The sequence below is a fragment of the Cyrtonyx montezumae genome, unplaced genomic scaffold (genome assembly GCF_038088225.1).
Source record: "Cyrtonyx montezumae isolate F1298 unplaced genomic scaffold, pur_monq_1.0 scaffold_18, whole genome shotgun sequence".
Lineage (NCBI taxonomy): Eukaryota > Metazoa > Chordata > Aves > Galliformes > Odontophoridae > Cyrtonyx > Cyrtonyx montezumae.
The window spans coordinates 734,597-757,251 of NW_027071914.1; the positions used below are offsets into that span (position 1 = coordinate 734,597).

Consider the following 22,655-nt stretch of genomic DNA (forward strand, 5'->3'; position numbering starts at 1 on the left):
CTGTCCTCCTGTCCCACTGCCCCACGCCTGGTTCGCATTAAGCCTCCCTGCCCCCACCAGGCAGGGCCGTGCTGAGGTGCAACCCGCGGACGCACTGTGTGGAGCGGGGACCTTCCCCGTCCCCCATACACTTTAGCAATTAGAGGGTTAAGTTTCCTCCCGGCCTCGCTGCATTAACTGGAAAGGAATGAAGTGTCAGGCATGTTCTCACCACAGCAGGCTGTTGGAAAGCAACTCCCTTCTCCACGCACACACACCTCCCACTGCTGCGACCAAATTATTTTCTATCCTCCAGAGACCCAGTATGCCAGACAAAATCTGCAGCATGACTCTGATTCATTGCAAAAGGATGCAGATGTAATATTCCCTTTTTCGCCGGGCTCCTCGCACGCTAATTCGCGCGGCGTCGCGGCAGTTCCAGTTTTACAGCTCTCCTCCGCTCGGCATTATTTGTTCGAGCTCCGCCGCCCCGCGCTGACCCCTGGCCCCTGTCCTTTCTGCCGGCACCGCCAAAACCCAGCGGCTCAGCCTCCCATCTCCGCGCTCAAATAGGCAGCTCTCCCCAACGCGCTAATTAGCCGAGTGTTTGGAAGTAAATAGGTATGATTGGTGGTAATTTCCTGGCTGAAGGGGTAATTATTTGTTTCAAACGGGCTGCAAAATAACCCCTGTAAGGTGAGATAGGAAACTAAATTCAAAAGAGGTTTCCTATTCCCACTAAGCAGGATTGAAAACTGGTTTGAAATTCCTTTTTTTATTTATAGTACATGGTATCCATGGAAACCTACAGAGGAGGTCATGGTAGCTAGGCCTCCGCTTCACCCTGCTCAGGGGATTACCGTTGCACAGTGGTACGCAGCCGTGTAAGAAAGTAGATTCACAATTCCCCTCCAACAGCCCCCCCGGCCCTGCCCGTGCCTTCCCGCAGGGCAGCCAGCATCCCGCACTCCTCAGGAACAGCAGCTCTGCCCGTGGCCCCGCTGCAGCACTGCGTCCTCGCCGCATCCCCTCTGCGTCCCCACTGCATCACCTTGTGTCAGTACTTTGCCACCTCTGCGTCCCCACTGCATCTCTGCTGCAGCCAGCACTGCGTCCTCACTGCATCCCCTCTGTGTCTTCACTGTGTCCTTTCTGCATCCCCTCTGCGCCTCCGCTTTGTCCCCTCTGCAGCCCCTCTCTGTCCTCACTGCATCCTCTCTGCATCCCCCCGTGTCCCTGCTGTACCCCCTCTGAGCTCCCGTGGAGAAGGAGGAGCCAGTAGGGATGTGGCAGGCAGAGCTGTCATGGGGCCTGATCCCGGGGCACAGCACCCCAAACCCCTGGGTGAAGGAGTCCTGCCTCCAGGAGCCACTGACCCCACGTGCAGGAGCCTGCAGATGGGGGTGGCCACACGCTGCAGTGTGATGCAGCAGGTCAGTGCTTGTAGTGCTGGAGGTTAAGCCCAGCTGCAGCCTGTCCCGCAGCCAGCACGGCATGCAGCACCCGCTCACTCCCCATGCCATGAGGGCTGGACTGCCCCCATAGCTGTCCCACAGTGCTGTGTGACACCAAGCCTGTGACATTCACTCCTTCCCTTCTCTGTCTATGCTGCTGTCCCTTTGCCAGCACACCACTGCTCCTCACCTTCATGGAAAACTGGAGGCTGAGAGCATCCTAATGGGGTGAACCCCAAACTGTCCTTCACAGAAATGGCTCTGATGCTGAAACCATCACAGGCATGGCAAATCCAACTGCTCTTATCAATCACTGTTTTGGGTATGTCACCTGAGCAGCTCCCCCCACAGCAAGCTCACCCCACAGCCAGGGTTTTCCAGCACTAACCACACTTTTGTTCCTACCATGATGCACTCTCCACTATAGCAAATACAGTCAATCAATCTCTCCTCCTCCAATGAGCAGGAGGGAAGCAATGTTTTCCATACTCCCCCAGCTCTCCACTCCTCACGCTCTCCATCAGGCGCTCAGCAAGTTCATAAGGGCAGCCAGTGCTCGGTTTCCTTGGTCACGCACAGCAGCTTGCCCTCCTGGAGTAATAAAAACAAATGACACGTCGTTGTTTGTTGTCAGGGCCCTCTGTGGAGAGAGGGTTTGGGGGAAGGAAGTGATGGTGCATCTGAGTTCCCCCTTGAAGGGGTGGAGGAGAAGTTGTTGGTTGATGGTATTTGTGCAGTGGTGAAGTCAACTGAAGAGGATGAGCAAAGAGCTAGAGGTACTGAGGGCTGCAGAGCTGACAGAGGAGTGAGGCTGCTTGTAGTGGTGGGCTGCAGGAACAGCTCTGGGTCAGACCATGGTGGGACCAGGAGGTGTCCGTGCCACGTCCTGGGTCTGCTGCTGACGGACGTTTGCATCACAGCAGGGAACGTGGCACTGGATGCAGAACAGAAGGGCAGTATGTATGAGTATCACTGTATGAAGCCACTCGTGGTGCTACTAACCCACGCTGTGACCACAACCAGGGTCTGCCCCACCGCCACCACGCACCGCTGTGTGCACGCAGATGTCTGCAGGCACAGCTGTGTCCTGGGCAGCAGGGCAGGAGCTCAGGGCCCCGCGTGGAGCCCAAGATGTGATGTTCAGGGGCAGCGATGTCCTCCCACCACCTGCAGCTCTTCGCAGTGCCCCAGCCCTGCCTGCCCCACAGCCCAGCACCCCACGAGCACCCCACTCCCAGCCCCGAGTGCCCCACGGGCGGCCAGCCGTGGCTCGCCGTGCCTGCAGGACCTCACCATCTGGCTGCTGATTCAGCTGCCAGCCCCCGCTCGGTGACGCTCTGCAGGAGAGAGGGCTTACAGCACCTTTATCTTTATCTTTATCTTTAGCTGTGCTTCTCCTGTGTGGTTTTATTCTCTTTTTTTTTTTTTAACCAGGAGATATCCCACCCTTTTTATAGCTCCAAACTTAATGGTGATGGCATGAAAGTATAGGGGGCTCCCCCACAGGCAGGTGGGTCAGGGAATCCCAAGGAGGGGATTTTGCAGCCCTAAAGATTGTCCCATAAAGCCACTCATAAATTCAAGGTGGGTTTCAGGTTTATGAGTCCTGAGAAACCTGGAGCCGTCCTCGGTGTGTTGTGGTGTATGCGGAGCCTCCCTGCTGCTGTGCTACAGCATCTGCTGGGGATGGGGAATGCTCCCGAGGTCGATGCATCCAGGTGGGTTTGGAGGCCACGGCCATGGTGGTCAGAGACCAGTTGTGCTCGCTATTGCAGCATGAAGCTGGCTCCTGGCTGTGGAGCTGGATCACTTTGGTCAGATCCTTCCCAATAAGCTGCAGAGCCACCTTCCCAAACCCTTCTGCAGGATTTATGAGGACTGGGTCCGCTCCAGTTCTCTTTCTGCATCAAAGTGATGATTTAACTAATTGATGATCTAATTTCAGGCTGGAACTGAAACTAACCTGCCAATTTGCGAATCTGACCCCGGTACAGATGAACAGCAGTGGCTGTGAGCGTTACTTTAGCAGCACTCCTAACAGCTTCTGCTTTGGTGATGCCTTCCCCAACTCTGCCCTTGCTTTTTTCAGTGTATTGATGGCACAGTTTGTGGTGAGCAGGGATGGGCTGCGCTCAGCTCCAAGCATCTCCGGGGGGTGCCCCCGGCTGCAGATGTCACTGTCATAACCTTTGGCAGCAAATGCCATCTTTGAAGCACGCAGGGGAGCTGATCTCTCTGGAAAATACCGCAGGCAAAACAAGGGAAGGTTCCGCTCTGCAGCAGCTCCAAGGTCACACGGACGCGTGGGTCAGCAGGAGACGGGGGAGGTGGGGAGCGGCTGCGGGGGGGGCTGCTTCCCCTGAGAATGGGCTGAGCCCGGCGCTGCTGGGGCAGGTGGCAGCAGCCGTGGGGACCCGCTGTCCTACCATGCTGTGCCTCCCTTATGAGCACATTGCTGCAGATACCTGCACGTGCTTATGCTCGTGCACACACACTCCTGCTCACACGTCCAAACCAACTTTACTCATGTGAACACCCACACTCGTGTCCATGACTGCAGCTGTGCTGCGCTCTCAGGCTCAGGGCTGCAGCTGTGCCCTGTCCTCCCAGGACCCTGCATGTCTCCACGTGGCAGCTCCTGGCTCAGCCCACGCCCAAAGTGTGGGTTTGCAGAGCCCTCCACCGAGCACAGGACCCCGCTAGGCAGGACTCAGCCCTAGATCTGCTAGCCCTGCTGCAGAACTGCCTCCTGGCATCGCAGCTGGGAGGAACCAGGCTGTCTTCAACTGGGAGGAACCTAGCAGCGCAGCGGGCCCTGCACGAGCTGTGTTTGCAGGAGCACAGGCTGCAGCAGGGGAGAGCTCAGCACTGTGCAAGTCCACACACGCACGGCTGGATCTGCCAGCAGGCTCAGCATACTGCCTGATTTCTGCTCGGGAAGAGCCAGCACTGCTTCCCCACGACACAGGCTGGGGTCACCCTGTTCAAAAAGAGCCTGGCTCAGTCCCCAGTGCTGCCCCAGCTCCAGTGCAGCTGCACTACTGGCTGAAGCACAAAGCCTGCCAAGGGGATGGATGCTGCCGTGGGGCTGGATATTGCCTGGGTTTGGGTCCTGCCAGTCCCTCTGTGGGGCTGGGTCGTGCTATGGGGCTGGGCCCTGCGTGGGCAGCAGGCAGGCGTCTCCCAGCGGGGCTCTTGCAGCAAAGCACTGAGAAGGTGAAAGCAGCTCAGGCTGCAGAGATCGCCGCTGGGGCGGGGGGATGGCTGCGGGCTAATAATATTCCATGTCTCATTATGCCGTGTATTAAGCTGAAATTTGCAGATGCTCTAATCACCGTGAGGCATTCTGCACACAGCCTCTCTGCAGCCCGGCAGCTCTGTGCAAACAGCGGAGGAGCGGCCCCGCTAACTGTCCTGCCACATGGTGTCCTGGAATCTTTACAGACCATTTCACCTTCACAAATAGCCTTGGAAATGTCGGCGCACCGACAGCCCCTGCGGTCGGCAGATAGCGCGGCCGCCCCCTCGCAGCTCCCGGCCCCGTGAGCCTTTTCCCATCGCACCATGCAAATCGCTCTCCGCAATCTGCACCGGATCCGGGCGAAGTGCCGCGCATCGGCCGCGCTCCGTGCCCCGGGCAACGTGCGCTGCGCTATACAGAGGATGAAGGGAGATCCTGCTTGAACCACTCTGGGGTTTTTTGTCCCTTTCTGTGTCTCTCTCTTTTTAAAATGATTTTCTTTTCCTGCCCCAGATCCCTGTCCATCAGCCTCACGCATGGGAAGGAGCTGAGGGGAGCAGTGTGGGCAGTGAGGGGTTAATGGCATCCGGTCCCTGCTGCTTTTTCCAGGCCTGGCTGCACCATCCCTCTTGGCAGGGGCTTCAGCCGTGGAGCTAGCTGAGCTGATGAGAACAAGGACAGCCCCTGCACTCTGCAGGGAGCAGGACCAGGAGCAAGGCCCTGCAGCCCCAGTCTGAGGGCAGGGAGCAGCTCTGCAGCTGGACAGGAACCCCTCCCCTCTACAGCTGCACTGCTGCTCCAGGCATGCACACGTGTGCAAGCTCACTGCAGTGAGTAATGAGGAATATGTCCCTCCATCCATGCAGGTGAAAGGTGAGGTGTGGGGATGGCCCCGCTGCCCACAGCCTGCCCTTTGCTCTCCATCCATTTGCATTTGGCAGTCCATGCCAGCATCCAACCCAAAATCCTCCACTGGGATTAGCTGACCCCCAGGGATAGCTCCAGTGGGCAGTGGAGCACGGGTCCCATCCCCACCACCTCTCTACCTGCTCATGGAGGGAACCTGGCTGGAACATGCCTCTGGCTGTGGGGCCCTGCACCGCTCTGACCCCAGTGTCATTACTGCATGAAAGGAGCCCTGAGCTCTCATCTGGGGTCCCCTCCAGTGCCTCAGTGACCACCCAATGACGGAGGCACTTTCTGCATGGATATCCCCTGTTCAGGACAATTGGTAGTGCCTTGTAGATGGATCAGTACCACAGTGTGAGCCAGGAGCAGGGCTGCAGCACTGCCACCCTCTGCCACCCACCCCTCACCTGTCAGCCCCACAGGCACATCACTGTTCCCCAGGCCATGCCACACACCCCCCCTCCCTTTGTTCTCTACCCTGGGGGTTGCACAGGGCATCACCCACAGAAACAGCTCACACATCCTCACCACTTCGGGAGGAGAAAGCAACACGTCCCAGCCTGGGCAGCATTGGACCAACATCTGCTTTGCACAAGCACAGCCCCTGCAAGAAGAAAAAGAAGGGCAGGAATGATGTAAAAGGAGAATAAACCCCTCCTTCTGTAGGGCTGTGTCCTTGCCCAGAGGAATAATTGCCTATCGCAGGAGCTGATGGGGGTGAGCAATAGACCACCTCGAGCAGAGATAGCATCACTTATGAATGCGGCGTTTGCCGCCGGACCGTCCGCACGCAGGAACAAGCAGGGGCCGGGGGCACGGCAGCGTTTCAAAGCCAGTTAATAGCGCGCTGCTCACGTCCCTCGCAGCCTGCTGCGTGCTGCCAGCGAGCAGCTCCGGACACACCGAGCCCCTGGCCGGCACCGGGCACTGCCCTACCCCACCATGCCCCACTGGCACCGGCAGCGCTGGGGAAGGAGTGCGGAGCTCGCCCCCTTTCCCGCGGGCAGAGATTGAAATGTGTCAGGCTGGAAACCTCCCAAGAGCAGCTCCCTCCTGAGCTCCGCTGCTGCTTCCTGTTCTCAGGGGCAGGAAATACCAAGCAAACAGCTCCATGCATGACTTCAAAACTTCCAGCACCGACCGGCTGCAGGACGAGGATGGAGCAGCCCCCTCTGTCGCTCTGGTCCCCCTCTGCCCCTCGGAACAGCTCCTCCAAGACACCTACATGGAGCTCAGAGGGGTGCACTGAGCTCTCAGGATGCTTGTGCTTGTGCTCTTCATTTGCTCCTGCTATCTGCCTCCTCTTGGAGCCAGATGACCGCCTGTATTAATAACTGCAGAAAATGAGGCCGTGCAGCGAGCGGTGTGAGGCTGCCACACGTCGTGTTGTGAGCATGGCTGACGGAGCACAGCCGCCCTCCTGGTCCCCCACTGCTGTCATTGTGCTCTGCACACTGCAAGCTTTGTACAGGAAAAAAGGTGCGCACGGCACAGCCGGAGCCTGGCAGGGGGGGTCACCGCCCCACTTGCTTGCCACGAGCTCCCTGTGCTGCTCAGCATCTCTGCTCTTGGCCCGGGTAGGGATGGAGGCAGCTGCTCCTGGCGCCGGCGCTCGTCTCCGCCAGGCGCTGAGCCATCTGCCTGGCAGGGCCAGCCACACCTGCTGGGAAGGAGACAGAAGCTGGGCAACATCCCTACCTCTGCGGCTTTCCGGATGGCGGCATCAGCCGGCGGCTCCGGGAGGGCTCGGCTGTGTGCACAAAGGGAGCAGAGATAAGGGAGTGGGAGTCTGGGCCTGAGATATACAGCACCCAGCACAGCACCTGGCCAGCGGGGCCCTCCTGCGTGGGGCTCCAGCAGAGCACCTGGGGCAGTGGTGGCAGGGCTGGCAGCTGCCCTGGGTGCAAGGCAGTACCATGGTGCTCGCTGTCCCCTGTCTCACTTCTCTGCACCAAGAACTGCAGGAGTCAGAGGCATGCCAGACTCATCTGCAGCTCCTCTTGCATCCCAGGGGGACTGCACAGCACCCAGGGCACAGCCTGCAGTGCTGGGACACCGCCCCTGACCCTGGCTAGATGGAGGAACTGGGGTCTCCTGGCCTCTGGGGTGGCAGAAATGATGGAGAGCATCTCCAGACACAGCGCTGTGTCCCAGCTGTGGGACAAGGTGGTCAGCATGGAGAGAAGTCCCCTGCAGCCCGCAGTCCCCAGGGCCCCAGCACCAGCCCACCACAGGTTCCGGTGGGGCCTTTGTCTGCAGCCCCAGGGAAAGCAAGGAGTCAAACTCTGTCTCTGAGGGGGTGAGAATGCAGAAAAGCCATCCTAATACCTCCTCCCCCCAGCCCACACTGGCTCCCTGCCTGCAGGGAGCTCAGCCCCTCCTGGGCTTTGCATGAGGGTGAAGATACTCCGGGTCCTGGGAGCTCCTGACTGGTGGAGGGGCACACGGGAGCACAAAAGTACTTTCCAGACACTGGTCAATTCACAGGGTGAACTTCACCCGTTTCTCCTGGGAACTTCAGAAAAGGGAAAACGCCTCCTGACCACACCTCTGCTGGGCAGTGCAGGATGATGTCGACACGCTTCCATGCCACAGACACCACAAGGATGGGGGTGGCAGGCCCCATGACATTCCATGTGCCACAGGGCCATGGCCAGTGCAGTGCCGGTCATGGGGTGCTCGGGCATGCGGCAGCACGTGGCAGGGACAGCTGTGTGTGGCAGCCACGTCTCGCTGACTGCCAGACACTGCAGCTGGGTGCTGGATTAGACCTGCAGGTCCTACCAGGAGCCTCTATTCTGCCATCCCCCCCACCCCAGAGAGGGGCATTCTGTCTGCTGTCCCCCCCACACACACACCCTCCTCCCACCGACCTTGACCCGGAGTAGCGCTGGGTGGTGGCAGCAGTGGGACATGAGCTCAGCAGCCTGTCTGGTGGGAAAAACCCCGCGGCAGCCACTTTGCTTCCTGCCTCCTCCTGCCATCCATTCGGTGGGCGATGCGGCCACGTTGCAGCTTTATCTTGGTTCTCTAAAAGGCTCCCTGGCTGACACGCACACCGTATGGGAGCAGTCAGCCGAGGAGAGCTGTAAATCTCAGAAGGCCTCATCTTGCGGGGCACATTAGCTGTTTTAAACTTGTCAGCTTTCAGCGATGGAAATTGACGGCTCGAAACTGCCCTGCCCTCCGCATCCTGCTGCACATACGTGTGGCAGAACGTGCCACGTCCTCGCAGGGGCCACGCGACCCCCACATGTGTCCTCAGGGACTTGGCTTGGTTTAGCTTGGAGGTCTCGTGGGGACTATGAGTGCCTCTGAGCCATTCCCTCCCACCCCTCCCCTGCAGTGCTGCCCTTGGTTGGATGGGGAACGTGGCCCCGCAGAGCAGCACAGCCTGCATGAGCTCCTGTGCCAGTCCGCTCAGGGTGACATCAGATCCCACAGCTTCATGGAAATCAGCCCCAGCTCCATGGAGTCCTGATGGGATTTAATGCAGCTGTGTGTGTGTGTGTGTGTGTGTGTGTGTGTCTGTGTGTGTGTCAGAGCTCAGCACAGCATTGCATGTAAAGCTCAGGGACAGCCCAGCTGGTGGCTGAGCTCTCAGAGCTCTCCTGGGGGGGCTTTGAGCTGCTGGCAGCTCCCATGTGGGGGACGATCCCATGTGGGGGATGCTGCAATCTGAGAGAATGCTCCAGTTTGGGGGATGATCCAATTTGGGGAGATGCTCTCATACTGGGGGAGTGTTTCCATTGGGGGGATGCTCCTATCCATGGGGATACTCCCATTTGGGAGAAGCTCTCATCTGGGGAGGATGTTCCCAGCAGGGGTAAAGCTCCCACCTAGGCTGCTCCTGTCTGGGAGATGCTCCTATCCGAGGGGATGCTCCCATCTGAGGGGATGCTTTCATCTGGAGGATGCTCACAGCTGGGGTGCAGCTCCCACCCAGCTCCCATCCTATACGAGGGATGCTCCCGCATAGGGGATGCTCCCCCCACCGTATTCCAGCTCATGAGATGTGTTGGGAGCGCAGTGAGGGGGCTGCGGGGAGGACAAGCTCTGTGTAAGCAGCTCTCCCCAAGGCAAACTCGTACTCCTTCCCTTCCCAGAACAGCCCGTGCCCCCCACGCAGCGTGCAGCCCGGGCACTCAGGCAGCACCCCGCAACAGCTCCTCGTCCACCCCAAAGAGAGCACCGGGAACCGACGGCTCAGCCCCAGCTCTCCCCCCCACCCCCCCACCCCCTCCCCCGTGCATGGGGTCGGGCACCGTGCGGGCAGCGGTGCGAGCCCTGCGTCAGAGCACGCCGCTCGTTTCTCTCCTTGGTTACGGAGGCGGCGGGGGGCGGGGGGGCGGCGGGAGGTGCCCTCGAGCAGCCGGGAGCAAATGACGCACCGCATGGCTGGGGGTGCTGGGGGTGCTGGGGGCGGTGGGAGTGCTGGGGGTGCAGGGGAAAGGCTGCAGTGCCCCCCCACTGCCGGCACCGCTGTGCCCCCAGCCCGCCCCGCTGCCTGCCGCGTCCGTCTGTGGCAGTGCCCAGAAATAACGTGACGCGAGCCAGAGCCGCGTCCACCCACTGCTCCGTGTGAGCGATGGGGAGAGAGGAGCGCAGCAGCTGTGCCCTCTGATAACGCGGATTTGGGCCCTGTGAGGCTGCGAGGAGAGCGCTCAGCAGCGCATCCGTCACGCCGGGTCCCGCAGCGCACCCCCCGCACACGTCCCCGTGTCCCCGCTCCGTCCCCACCGCGTCCCACCTCGAGTGCCCCCGGCCGTGGGGACGGCAGCACCCACATGAGGAGCCTGATTTGCACATCGCTGCTCACGACACGGCGCTCCGGCCCGGCTGGGGCCGGCGGATCGGTTATTATATCGACAGCGTAAACGCGCCGCAAATTGCCTGAATTAGCCGAGTGCCATGAACGGGTTTCGGGATAATGGGATGCGGAGCCCTTTGAGGAGCAGGCGGCTCGCGATGCGGTTAGATAGCCCCGGCCTCTCCCCGCTGGAAAAAGAAAACCCATCGCTTACAGAGGACAGGCAGCGCGCGGCTTTGCCTGGAGCCCACCGTGAGGTCCCGGGATGGGGCTCGGACCCCTCTGCGGGGCAGCCCCGCACCGCCCCGCACCGCCCCGCACCGCACCACGCGCCGGCCGCAGCTCCGGAAGGGTTTGGCCGCAGCGTGCAGCAGCACCGAGGCACCAAAGCGAGACAAAGACAAAGCCGCGGCAGTGGGGAAGGGCTCGGATCGCCTCCCCTACAGGCACTGCTCCTCAGCTGAGCAGCGAGAAAGCAAAACTGCGAAGTGCCTAAAATTAGAGCTGCCAAACCCCAGCTGGGGAAGCCTGGAAAGATCCCCAGGCCCCGGAGCCTTGGGCGAGCGGCATAAAAGGCAGCGGAGGGGAAGGGGAGGGAAGGGAGCCTGGGGACCGCAGCAAGTAGAGCGAGGCACAGCGGGAGCGGGGGCGGCTGCCTCTCCCCTCCCTCCCTCGCATCCCACCGCCTGCTCCTGACACGACCCTATGTGTGCAGGGACAGGGGGATGCCTGCCCAGCTCAGTGGAGCTGCTGCCCCACGAGGGGGTGTGCCCGGGGCTATCTGTGCCAGCGCTGTCCTGGCACCACGAGCGTGGCCCACTCATGCCCTGCTCCAAGATCCCAAGGAACCTGTGCTGTGCCCCTGCCACAAAGCCAGAGCTGGGAGACCACCAGCACCCTCATAGAGTGCTCACCTCTGTACTGTAAACCAGGACGGCAGTCCTACAACCCCCAGTTTCCCGCTCTGGACAACCTCCACCCCTCACCAGCAACATGATGCATGAACCAAAGGCACGGCTGTGCCATCAGCAAAGCTTCTATTGCAGCTCCTCCTGCTTGGGGAGGGAGAGCAGAGGTGGGTAGGACGTCCCACGAGCGGTCCTGGCTGCAGCGTGCTGCCTGCCCCAGCTGCCCCCGCACTGCATGCAGCACAGGACCGCATAGGTATCCAAGCCCTGGAAAAGCAGCAGCTTCACAGGCAGCTGGTGGCTTTGCACTGAATTTGGTTTCCCGGCTCCTATTTGTCATGATCAAAGCGAGCAAGGTTTAACGCCAGCTCCACTGAGCTCAAGAGCTGCTATAAAATGGCTGAGTCAAGGACACGTCTGTATCACTTGCCTCGGTAATGGCACAATCACAACAGCAGCTGCACCCCAACGTGGCGAGAGCAGTGCTGATCCTCCCATCCTGCCTTCCCCAGGTCCAGGACACAGCCAAGCCAGTCTGCCTGCTGCAGAGTCAGACCCCACCCCTTCACTTGGTGTAGATCAGCCCCCACCCGATGTTTGCCTGTGGCTCCTGGCTGGATGCAGATGGAATTCCCAAGGAGGAATTCCCAACCTCTGGTTGGGAAAGGGCTGAGATCGGAGGAGTACAGCGTGGGATCTGCAAGGAACAGACACTTCCATCACAGTGGTGTGCAGGAGGTGTAGACAGAAACATGGATGTTGTTGGAGTGAGGATAGGGTGGGATAGGACAGGATGGGAGAGAGGAAAGGATGTGATCAGATGGCCAGGAGAGGATGGAGTGCAACAGAGAAGGTGCTATGGGAAAGGGGCACTGGGACAGGACAGGATGAGACAGGAATGGTGGGATGGGTAGGACAGAATAAGATGGATGGGATGGGATGCAGCAGAGGGGATGGGATGGGACTGAGATGAGGTGGGATAAAACAAAGGATAGTACCAAACAAAAGGGTGGGAAGAGGAGAGGATAAGACAGAGGGGAGACGTGAAGTGAAATCAGGTGGACAGGAGGAATGGGGCGGGGATGAGAGGGTCAGGAAACCCCCTTGGAGCCTATTCCCCATGGCGCACAGGGGTGGCCCAGGCAGCCAGTGGCTTGGGGCAAAGCATGCACCCAGCAGCCCCAGCAGCCCCCGCTGGCCCCATCGCTCTGCCCCATGCCCCACAAGGCCCCGTGCCGGAGGCGGGAGGCCACGTGCATGGCCAGGCACAAGCATCTCACGCTTTCCCATGGGGAAGCAAATTGCTCCCCGGAGCGTGAGATCTGATTAGGTTTGTGACACACCGCAGCGTGGCGAGGACGTGACGGCCAGTCCTGCGTGCGTGTCCAGCGCTGCCGGGGGCTCTGGCACAGTGGGGGCAGCGGGCTGCCCGGGGCACCTCCTCCTCCTCTCACTGCTGGTGGGTGCTCACCAGGCTCAGTCACCAGTGCAGGCAGACCCATAGCGTGTGGCTGCAGACTGCCTTGCTGCAACCTCCAACCGTGCCTTGGCTCCATGAGGTGCTGCAGAGCTGAAGATGGGGCTTCTGCTTTGGAGGGGAGGGGTCTGAGGTGACCCTGGGGCGGTGACCCCAACCAGGTGCAGTGTGTCCTCAGCAGGGCGGACACCGCTCTGCAGGCAGCCCATAGCCGAGAGCAGCTTGCCCAGCCCTGCACAGAGAGAAGAGGATTACCTGTCTGGGAGAGGAGGCAGCTCCAGGGGCCACTCATGGTGACAAACACAACCTGTCCTTCAGTATTCCCTTTCCATTTGCTGCCCCAAATGGTTTCCAAGCAATGCCTGCCTCTTTATTTGTGATCTCTCTACAGCTGTCCAATAGAGAAGACCTTTATCTTGCCTCTCCCGGGCTTCCATCCAACATCGGTCTCCCAGCGTAGAGAGGAAGGGGAAAAAAAGCAGAATTCACTCCTGACCAAGTGCCTCACCTCAACCACTGTGCTGGAAAATTAGTGCCACCACATGGGGCCCAGTGCTCGCCCCTTCCATCCAGTTTTGTGCCTGGATTTTTTCTCTCCTTTCCCTGCTGGAAGAATGGGAGCTTCACTGTGGAACAAACCCTTGAGGAAACAGCTTTGCTTGAGCATCTATGCCCTGTGTGTACATCCTGAGCATCACCATTTGGTTCCCGTGGGGTCACCTTTGTGAATTGCAGGGGTTCTGCTTTCTTCATTCTAGGGCCCTGAGTTCTGGGTGGAAAAGAAAGGGAAAGGACAGCAGCTCAAACCCATCTCCTAATCTGGAAAGCAACAAGGCCCTGCAGCCCATAAGGATGCTTCACAGAATGGGTGTCTCATCAGGTGTCCCTCGAACCTGGCCCCAGAACATTCCATCTGCCCCATGCCTGGCTGCTACCTGAGGACACACAGAGAACAGCCATGCAGCCTCTCCCTGCCTCCAGCCACTGGGTCCCCAGTGGGGAAGGACAGTCCTGGTGACAGGGCATGCCGTCATTTCTTGCCGGGAATGGTTTTGAACAGGGTTTAGTTTTTCATTCCTGACCAAAATAGAGACAGGCGGGAAGGACATCCCACCCTGCCACCTCCCCTGGCTCACAGTGACCTTGGAGCTCCCGGTGCACCCAGGGCAGCTCTGCAGCACCAGCACTGCTTCCCGGGGTGGGGAGCTGAGCCGCTGAACTATTGCATTCCCTTGGTCCCCTGCAACTCCACACCACGGGGCAACAAAGGACTCGTTCCAGCCAACGCTGCTGGAGCATTCTGCTTTTCCTCAGGTGGATTTGTCCTCATCACACCACCCCTCCTGTCCTGGTTGCTGGATGCCAGCACTGAGCCGGTTGCTCCTGCAGCAGTGGCATTGCCGGAGCCAAACCCACACCGGGCACGTCGCAGCAAGGGGACGGCAGTGGGCACACGCGTGCGGCAGCCCCGCCAGGCAGCTGATTAACATGCAGTCCGGCCACCCCGGCCTGTCCCCACCGTCTCCCGGCTTTAAATAATAGCTTAATTATCTCATTTACATTTGGCTTGTCTCAGGGAGGCACCGGCGTCAGTTAACATGTTCCCTCCCGGTGTCCCCTCTGTGTCCCCACGCGGGATGCTGGCATGGGAGGGATGTGCTGGCCATGCTGCCAGGTGAGGACGGCTGCTGTGTCCCCTTGGCCCTGCGCTCCTTGCTGCTGGTCTGCCCCTCGTCTCCCCCCACGTTTTCCTTTCCACCCCTCACTGGGCAGCTTTTAACTTTCTTTTTTATCTTCTCTTTTTAAATCTCCTTTGAAAGCTCCTGCCGAACACCAAATCCCTTTGAAGAGCAGAACACCTCTCTGTGGGTTGCCCTTCCTCACTGGCTGGAACCGCCAGGGACGCCAGCCCAGCCCGCAGCCATGAGCTGCCACATCCCCAAAGGTGCTTTGGAGGAGATGGGGCTGGCCATCACCAGCCTCCTCCTCCCACACCCTCCCAGGCCCCATAAAAGCCAAATTGCACTCCCATTTCACTTTGGGTGCTTTAGAACAACCCAGCATCACCAGCCCATACCCCCAGCTATGATGAGGCCCCATGAGTGTGAGACAAGGACCCAGCCCCACTGCCCCATTGGCTGCAACCATGTCCCAGGGCTGCTCCCTCCCAGCCTTGACATGGCTGAACCCAGCACTGCCGTCCCCAGCGCCATGTCACAGCCTCCTGTGTGAGTGGCAGGCGTTTCCAGGTAGTCCTATTGATTCAGTGCAGCCTCCAAAGCCCCTTCCTGTGGCTAATTTATCCGGGACCGCCGTGCCATCCCTTCTTCCCGGCAAGGCGTGCAGCTGAACCCTTTGATCCGCTCCTCCCGCTCCCTTCAAGCAGCCCCTCATTGCCAGGAGAGCTCGTGCTTTGGTGCAGAGGTGCTCTTTTTGGAACATATATTTTTAATGGGGATTTCAGACGCGGCGCAGGCACGAGGGAGTCATTCTCCTGTGCCCTGGTATTTACATATTTTCCAGCATGCACAGCACGGGCAGGGGAAGGTTTCACAGAGAGAGTGCAGCAAACAGGAAGGAAGGAGCTTTGTGCTTTGTATCACCAGGGCCCAATTACAGCGGGGAAGGCAGGGAGCCCATCCGGGTATTGCCCTCTGCAGCCAGTCCAAGCTGCAATTACAGTGCTCGCCAGGCTCAGCAGGAGCTGGAAAAAATATCTCGAGAGCTTCGGAAACGATCACTAGCTCACTCGTCGGGGCACGGCGATTTTAGGGCACCATCTGCTCGCTCCTCTCTGCCAGCACAGATCCTCAGACCGCTGTTTTCACCTGGCCCCTATGAGCGGGCGGGGAGCGTGGGGCCCACCCGGTGCTGCGTGGGGAGGGGAACACGGTGCAGCCGTGTCGGTGACCAGAGTGAGCTCCAGCACTGGTGACGGCATTTTCCACTTTGGCAGGGCAGTTCCTAGGCAATGTGCTGAGCTGCAGAAATAGTGTGAGGAGAGAAAAAGAGCTGTGTGGGAATACTGCGTACCATGCTAAACCCAGCTAGCTTTGTTTCTGAGGCAAGCCGACAAATATTTGAGTGCTGCGAGTTTCTCATCCGGAGCAGGCTCTGCAGCACATCACACTGAACCTTGGGGTGCTGCTAGGACTCGGCGACACGCAAGGGCTGGGTTTGTCTCCCTGAGTGTGGAGCACCAGCACACTGCTGTCAAGGAATACCAGTTGGATTCTCTTTGAAGTTCCTCCAGCCTCCAAGTCCTGCCCGGCAATGAGACACATCTTCAGGTCTGAATTTGTTGGCCCGTCTCTAGACCTGTGCAGTACGGTGTGCTATGGAGCATTTGGGCACAGATTTCTGTACAGTGGTGCTACCCACTCTGGAGCACTCAGGTTGGGTCATTCTTGGCTCCTGTAAAAGTTGCCTCCCGGTGTGGGCCTTAAGTCAGCCCGACCCCCGTGCTGCCTCCACTGCCACAGAGCTGGGGACATGTGGGGACACAGCTGGGGTGTGCCCTGTCCCTGTGGCCAGGAGCTCACTGCATCTCTGTCGCACAGTGTCCCACACACCCAGGCAGCAGCCAGGAGGGTTGGGGCTGCCCCCATCCCCCCGGGAGCTGTAAGCCCCTCTGCCAGCCCTGCTCCCCAGGCTGATGTTTGTCAGCCAGGATTCTTCGTGTGCTGGCATGGCAGGCCCACTGCTGCCATCCACACCTCCTTCAGGATCTGTGGGCACTAGAATTGTTGGCAGCAGAGGTGGGGTAGCCCAGAAGCTGATTCTGACTCCAATCGATGGGTTTCAGTGAGAACAGTCCTGCGCAGCTGTGTGAGGGGTGACCCGGGGACCTGCTGGGTGATACTTCTCAGGCAGACGGAGAGGGACTGACTCCAGCACACCCGGACAGGACGCCCTGCTCCCCTCCACACCCTTCCCTTGGGGTCTTCCCAGGCTCGGGGGCACTGCTGGCCCAGCCCTGCTGGAACCATGGTTGTCACTGCTTCCCATACACAGCATCACTGCTGCCGGGCCATGCTCGATCAGGGCCAGGTGAGGAGGCCTTCCCTGCTGCATCCCCCCAGCCCCCACCCTGTATGCCACTGCCCCTAAAAATTCAAAGCCAGACTCTTTGCTCCCAGCCACCAGACAGCTGCGGTGCTGCTCCTGTGCCATGGAGGGCTGCATGCTGCTGAGGTCCTGGCAGCCCTGTACAGCGTGGGAAGGAGCCTTACAGCAGGAATCTCAGGCTTGGGGTCCAGGAGAAAATCCTGCTGGGATGTGACCCTCAGGGAGGACATGGACCTCAAAACCTGCCTGGCAGAGAGGTCACAGGAAACAGAAAAGGAGGGATCGCTGCTGCCTGGTGAATCCATCCCCACCCAGCTGGCCACCAGGGCCAGAGGCTCATGGAGACACTGAGTCCTCGCTGCAGGGCATCAGGGATGCTGGGCCATTGCTCAGGTCACTGCTGGGCCTTGTGGTCACCTCCTGCTTCCCTCGGTTTGTGGGGAGATGTGAGCAGGGGGCACAGAGGTGGGCTGCAAGTTGTCAGACCTCCATCTGAGCTCCTGTCCAAAAAGCATGAGAACAGAAGAGCCCAGTGCCTTGTGATCCTCAGTTATAGGCAAGGCTCAGCCACCCAGCTGCTGCCCTCAGGAGCAGGAGAGCTGCTGGTTGGAGGTGGTCCTGCAAGGAGTGCTGCCCTTCCTATCAGCTCCACGTCTCATCCTCATCACAGTGTCACAGAATACCTCAGACTGGAAGGGAACTCAGGAGGTCTCCAGCCCAACCTCTGCTCAAAGTAAGGTCAGCTACAAGATAAGATCCCACTGTCTAATGGGGGCTGGAAAACCCCAGAGGATGGAGACTGCACAGCCTCTCTGGGCTGTCTGCTGGCACCTGTCTTCATCCCAAGCTCACGTGTTCTCACCACAACCCCACTAAACATGAAGGCAGTTGTGTAGGTGGCAGCTCCACCACGCCTGGGGCTGCTCTAAGATTTGGCAGTGGCAAAGCAGTGGAACTACCTCAGTCTGAGATGTGCCCACCCTTCAGCCAACACAACACCATGGGGCAATTAACGCTCCTGCCGGTAGTAACTCTGAAGGAAAAGAAAGCCACTTTCTGCAGGAACAATTTCCTCCAGGGAAGCAGAGGCACATAATAGTTAGAACAGTGGACAGCAAGACTTGATGGGTCTCAGGTAAATATGTTAATCGCACTGTGCCTTCGTTTTCCATGCTGCTCCTGCAGGAATGAGCGAATGAATGCAGTATTCATCTGCAAGAAAAAGACAGTGCTGCCCACCCAGCCCGTTCCCCCGGCTCAGTTATCTGTCCTGCGCTCCCTTCCATATCCAGCCGTGCTGTGGTTCTGCAGTGTGATTGAAATGGGTCACTGAGAGCAGCGTGGGGAGGAGCAGGAGAGAGCCAGAGCTGATGGGGCAAGGACCATCATGAGTTTTGCGACTACTGGAGCTGGTCAGCTCCAGTGAGAGGATGGTTGTGAGCTGGGGTGAGGGTGGGAGTGAGCCCACCTGGAAGTGGGAAGTTGCTGGAAGTCACCAGCAAGATTTCAAGAGGGCAAGAAGACCTTAGGTCTCATGCTGAGCTACTCATTAGCCAATGGACCGGCCTTTCCACCAGACTAATTATTGTTGGCTTGGAGGACACTTCCCACAGCTGCTGAATTGGCTGACGCTGGGCCTAGGATGTCTTCTATTCTGGGAAGGGGGAGTGGAATCTCCTAGTGTGAACTTGTGGAGCTGGGCATGGCCACACTGGAGCAGAGATAAAGTCAAGGACAGCTGCAGCTGCTTGGCAATTGTTCAGCATGAGCCACGAGTCAGTGACTTGGCTATTCTGGGACAAGCTGAGGAGCCGGTGCTGGGGAGAGCACATTCATCGCCTGCTAGCACAGAAATGGACCGCGGCAAGCCTGGGTTCAGCAACACCCAGCATGGAGGCACAGCAGAGTACTGTGCTGAGCGGAGGCCCACAGAGCCTTGTCCTTCACTACTGAGCAGCCACAGTGGTGCATTTATTGTGATCTGTCTGCCAGAACTCACAGGTCTGTAGCTGGGGAGAGCCACACGGTCACTGCAAGTCATGGGGAGAGCAGGTGTTCCAAGGACAGATTGGTCCCCCAAGTGCTGACATTTGTGTGTCACAAAGGGACCCCACTCTGAAAGCATCTGTTCCCCTCCAGTGATAGGAAGGGAACGCAGACTGATCTGGGGATGGCTCTGCAGGGCCCACCACTACACTGAGGGAGCTGCCAGACAATGCAGCGCTCCGCAGTCTCTGCAAAGGACACAGGCCTCGCCAGGTCACTCACTGCGTGCACTGGAAAGCAGATATGATCTCATTAGGCAAATATTTATGATCAATATGGTCCACTCCCTGGCAATGAATAGCATCACTTGTAGCAAGGAGCTCTCCAGGGATGGTTGGAGAGGACAAGGGATGGAAGAAGAGCCTGGATGGAGGGTGAGTCTCTGCTCACCTGGCTGAGAAACACCCACTCTTATTCTAAAAATTGTTTTCCCTTCACCGAGAGATTAATTATCTGCTTGGAAACCCCAGACATTAATTATTGATTATGCAAAAGATTCAGTTCCTCACAGCTGCAGAGCTCAGTGGTGCTGAGGGACCTCGCAGCTCCGGATGTGTGGACGCAGAGTCCTCAAGCACGCAGGGATGAGCCCTAGGGAGTGCTTCCCACGCCGGGCCCTGCTGCAAGGTGCTGCAGCACAGCTCAAGAAAGGAGCAAGGACCCGCATGGCCCCGCTCCAAAGGACAATGTGACCTGGGGGATGGCAGCGCCCTGGACACAAGGTGACCGATGGGGACAGTGTTCCCTGCCCACCACCCCCGCTGCTCCCTGGGCACACAGAGCAGCAGCGAGAGGTGCGATCCAGCGAGCTGAGGGTGGCAGTGATAAACCTTCTGCAACGCCTGGCAATTAATCTTGCGCCGCAGTGAGTCACAGTCACCCGGAGCTTCCTACCCGCACCCAGAGCCACTGCCGCCTCCGGCTCCAGGCTTGGAAATGCCACAGGATGGGGGGCTGCCTTCCCTGCAGAGAGGAGCCAGCCCCCCCGACACCTCAGCAGAGAGTAAGGGGAGAAGGCACAGCAGCACGGGCACAGCAGTGGATGTCAGCAGGGAGCTCGCGTCCTGGTTTCTCCTTTGGCCGTCTGGAGAGCGAGCACAAGATGCCATCCCCATGATAAAGCTGCATATAAAGAGGTGTCAAAAGCAGGAGGGCTGCAGGAGTGCTGCAGGCGATTAAATAGAGCCCGGGGAGGAGCGGGCAGCTGCTGTCAGTGTGCCCTGCTGCAGCCCCACGTACTGCCCCCCACGCAGTCCCCCACCGCCACAGTCCCCAAAGTTTACCGAGCTTTCCTGGGGAACAGCCTCTTCCCATCTTGCCCTAGGCATGAATGCAGTTTGCAGTTTTAACAGCAGATGTCTCTCCTATTATGATTTATAAAAATGCTTAAAATAAATAATGCAAACATATTTACAGGAATGAATTCCTGCTCCCGAGCGCGTTTGTCACTCGCAGGAGCTGCTGGCTGCCGGGTGCCCCGCGCAGCCCCTGGCCCCACTGCACTGGGGCTGGGCTGGGCTGCAGGTCCACGCCGTGGGTACAAATCCCCTATAACCAACACATTAAATATTTAACGGGGCCATGCGGGAGAGCTGCCCGCCACCGCCTGATTTCACACATCCCGACAATTTCACAGCCCTCGGGGCGGGCGTTTCTTGGCAAACAATGAAGGGCGCAGCGAGCCCCTCCCCGCAAGGCGGCTTTCGGTCCCACCGCCGCCCGCTCCCCAACAAAGGGCAGATCGGCCACGGCAGCGTGACCTCCGCGTGGGGCGGGCGCAGCCGCCGTGCCCCGCCGGGAGGGCGGCAGGCGGGGGGCTGCGGGGGCTGCCGCGCTTCCAGCAGAGCAGCGCGATGCCGCCGTGCCCCCGCGCACACAAAAGAGCGAGGCGTACCTGCCTGCGCTCTGCGTCGCGGGCAGAAGTGGCCCAATTACCGCTCGCACGGAGCCGCGCCGTTTCCATAGCTTCACGGCGCTGCGCTTCCGTCTCCCGAGGCCGTGGGAGCAGGACCCGGCATCTTATCAGCGCGCATCCTGCAGCGCGGCTCTACTCCGGCCCTACCTGCCGCGGCCAGCAGCGCCGATAACGGCTTTTCCCACCAGAGCCGCGCGATGATTTCTTCCTGCTGCAATTTGCGCGGCTTCCCAAGCCACTTGCGTGACCGGCGCCGGGGAGGCGCAGCAGAAGGCAGAGCAGCAGCACCCCAGCGTGCCCCCAGCAGCCCCCTCCCCACAGCAGGACCCTCAGGAGCAGACCCACGGGCACGGGTCTGCTTGAAGAGACGCAGGGCAGGGCTTACTGTGGAATTAGCAAACTGTTTCTTCCTCACTTTTGTGGGTTTAGAGGAACTTTGCAGATTTTCACTACAGATGTAGCTCATGTCGGTAGTGGAAGAAACCAATGCCTTCTTCTGTACAAACCCATTTTAGTTTCGGAAGGAGTGCTCAGAACAGTTCCTTTTGGATTAAGCTGAAGTAGTTTACTGCTCCTTGGCTTCTCCCAAATGACAAAATCCCACTTCTCACCTCCCAGGTATAATTTTGTCACGTATCGCCCACTTCCTTGAAGCCTCCCTGCCTGCACCCAGGTGAGCCATCGGCCCCCAAAAGCACAGCTGTGTGCAGACCAGCAATGCCACTAAACACATGCCAGACATGGGACAGTGGGACAGCACGGGGCCCAGCAGCCTGGAGACGGACAGGTGGCTCTGGGCTCCCACCCCGCGCTGGAGCTGGTGGTTCTGGGTTTGACCTCTGGATGGGCTCCCTCCTCTCCTTGCTCCCTTGTCCCTGTGCCCTGAGCTGTGTGGAAGGACAGCCTGCAGCCCAGTGCGGCCCAGCGTGACCTGCTCAGCACCCGGTGCTGAACACAGTGCTCCTCCAGGATCTCCTGCCTTCAGGAGGCTTTAATTTCCCAGCAGAGCCCAACAGAGCAGGGGCTTTCCATGGTGGTGACTGCATAACCTAAGGGGGATGGGCACCTCTGAGTGCAGGGAGAACCAGGAGGTGCCTGGGCACCAGCCCAGGCTGTGGGCTCTGCTCTGGTATTACTCGGGACAATGGCAAGCTCATCCAGAACAGTCAAAGCAGCTGAGAGAAGGCAAGTGGAGCCTGTTTGTGTCCTCGCTGTCCCCTCCTGGAGCTCAGCCATGCCCAAAGAGGGGAAAGATGCCAAAAAATATGCGACTGAAATACGAATATGATGCTCAGACTGCAGCAGCAGTGGTCACCCAGCCTGAACCCTGAAGCCACAGAGCTCTGTCCCAGCTGCCCTGCCTCCCCCGGCCCCAAACCCCGCAGTCAGCCCCTGCCTGAGAACTCCTGCACAGAGCCTGCCATCAGCAACAGGCCCGGCTGAGGCTGCAGAGAACGGCTGGCCTGTGGGTCCCAGCCCACGGGGGAAAAGCTCTGTCCCAGTGAGGGCAGCAGCAGCACTGGGATCTCCTCTAAGAACTTCCTTCCCCAAGTTTAGGAGGCTGAGATGTGTGGGATAAATTACTTGTGACACCGACTCCTACACTCCCAGCCTCGCACGGGATTTAGCCACCAGGCTCCCAGCTATGTCAGCGCTGGTTATTAAGGTCAGGAGAAGTCGGGTGGCTAAATCCTAATGGGGTTGTCCCAGCTGAGAGGCACTGAGCAACTGGAGGAAGGGAGAGGAGGAGAGGAGAGGAGAGGAGAGGAGAGGAGAGGAGAGGAGAGGAGAGGAGAGGAGAGGAGAGGAGAGGAGAGGAGAGGAGAGGAGAGGAGAGGAGAGGAGAGG

General features: G+C 59.2%; 1 protein-coding gene across 1 annotated transcript in view; it reads right to left on the reverse strand.

Annotated features, from left to right (window-relative positions):
• Nucleotides 1-22,655, reverse strand: part of LOC136047353 (histidine--tRNA ligase, cytoplasmic) — a 513,020-nt gene that overhangs the window by 352,943 nt on the left and 137,422 nt on the right. The window lies entirely within an intron of this gene.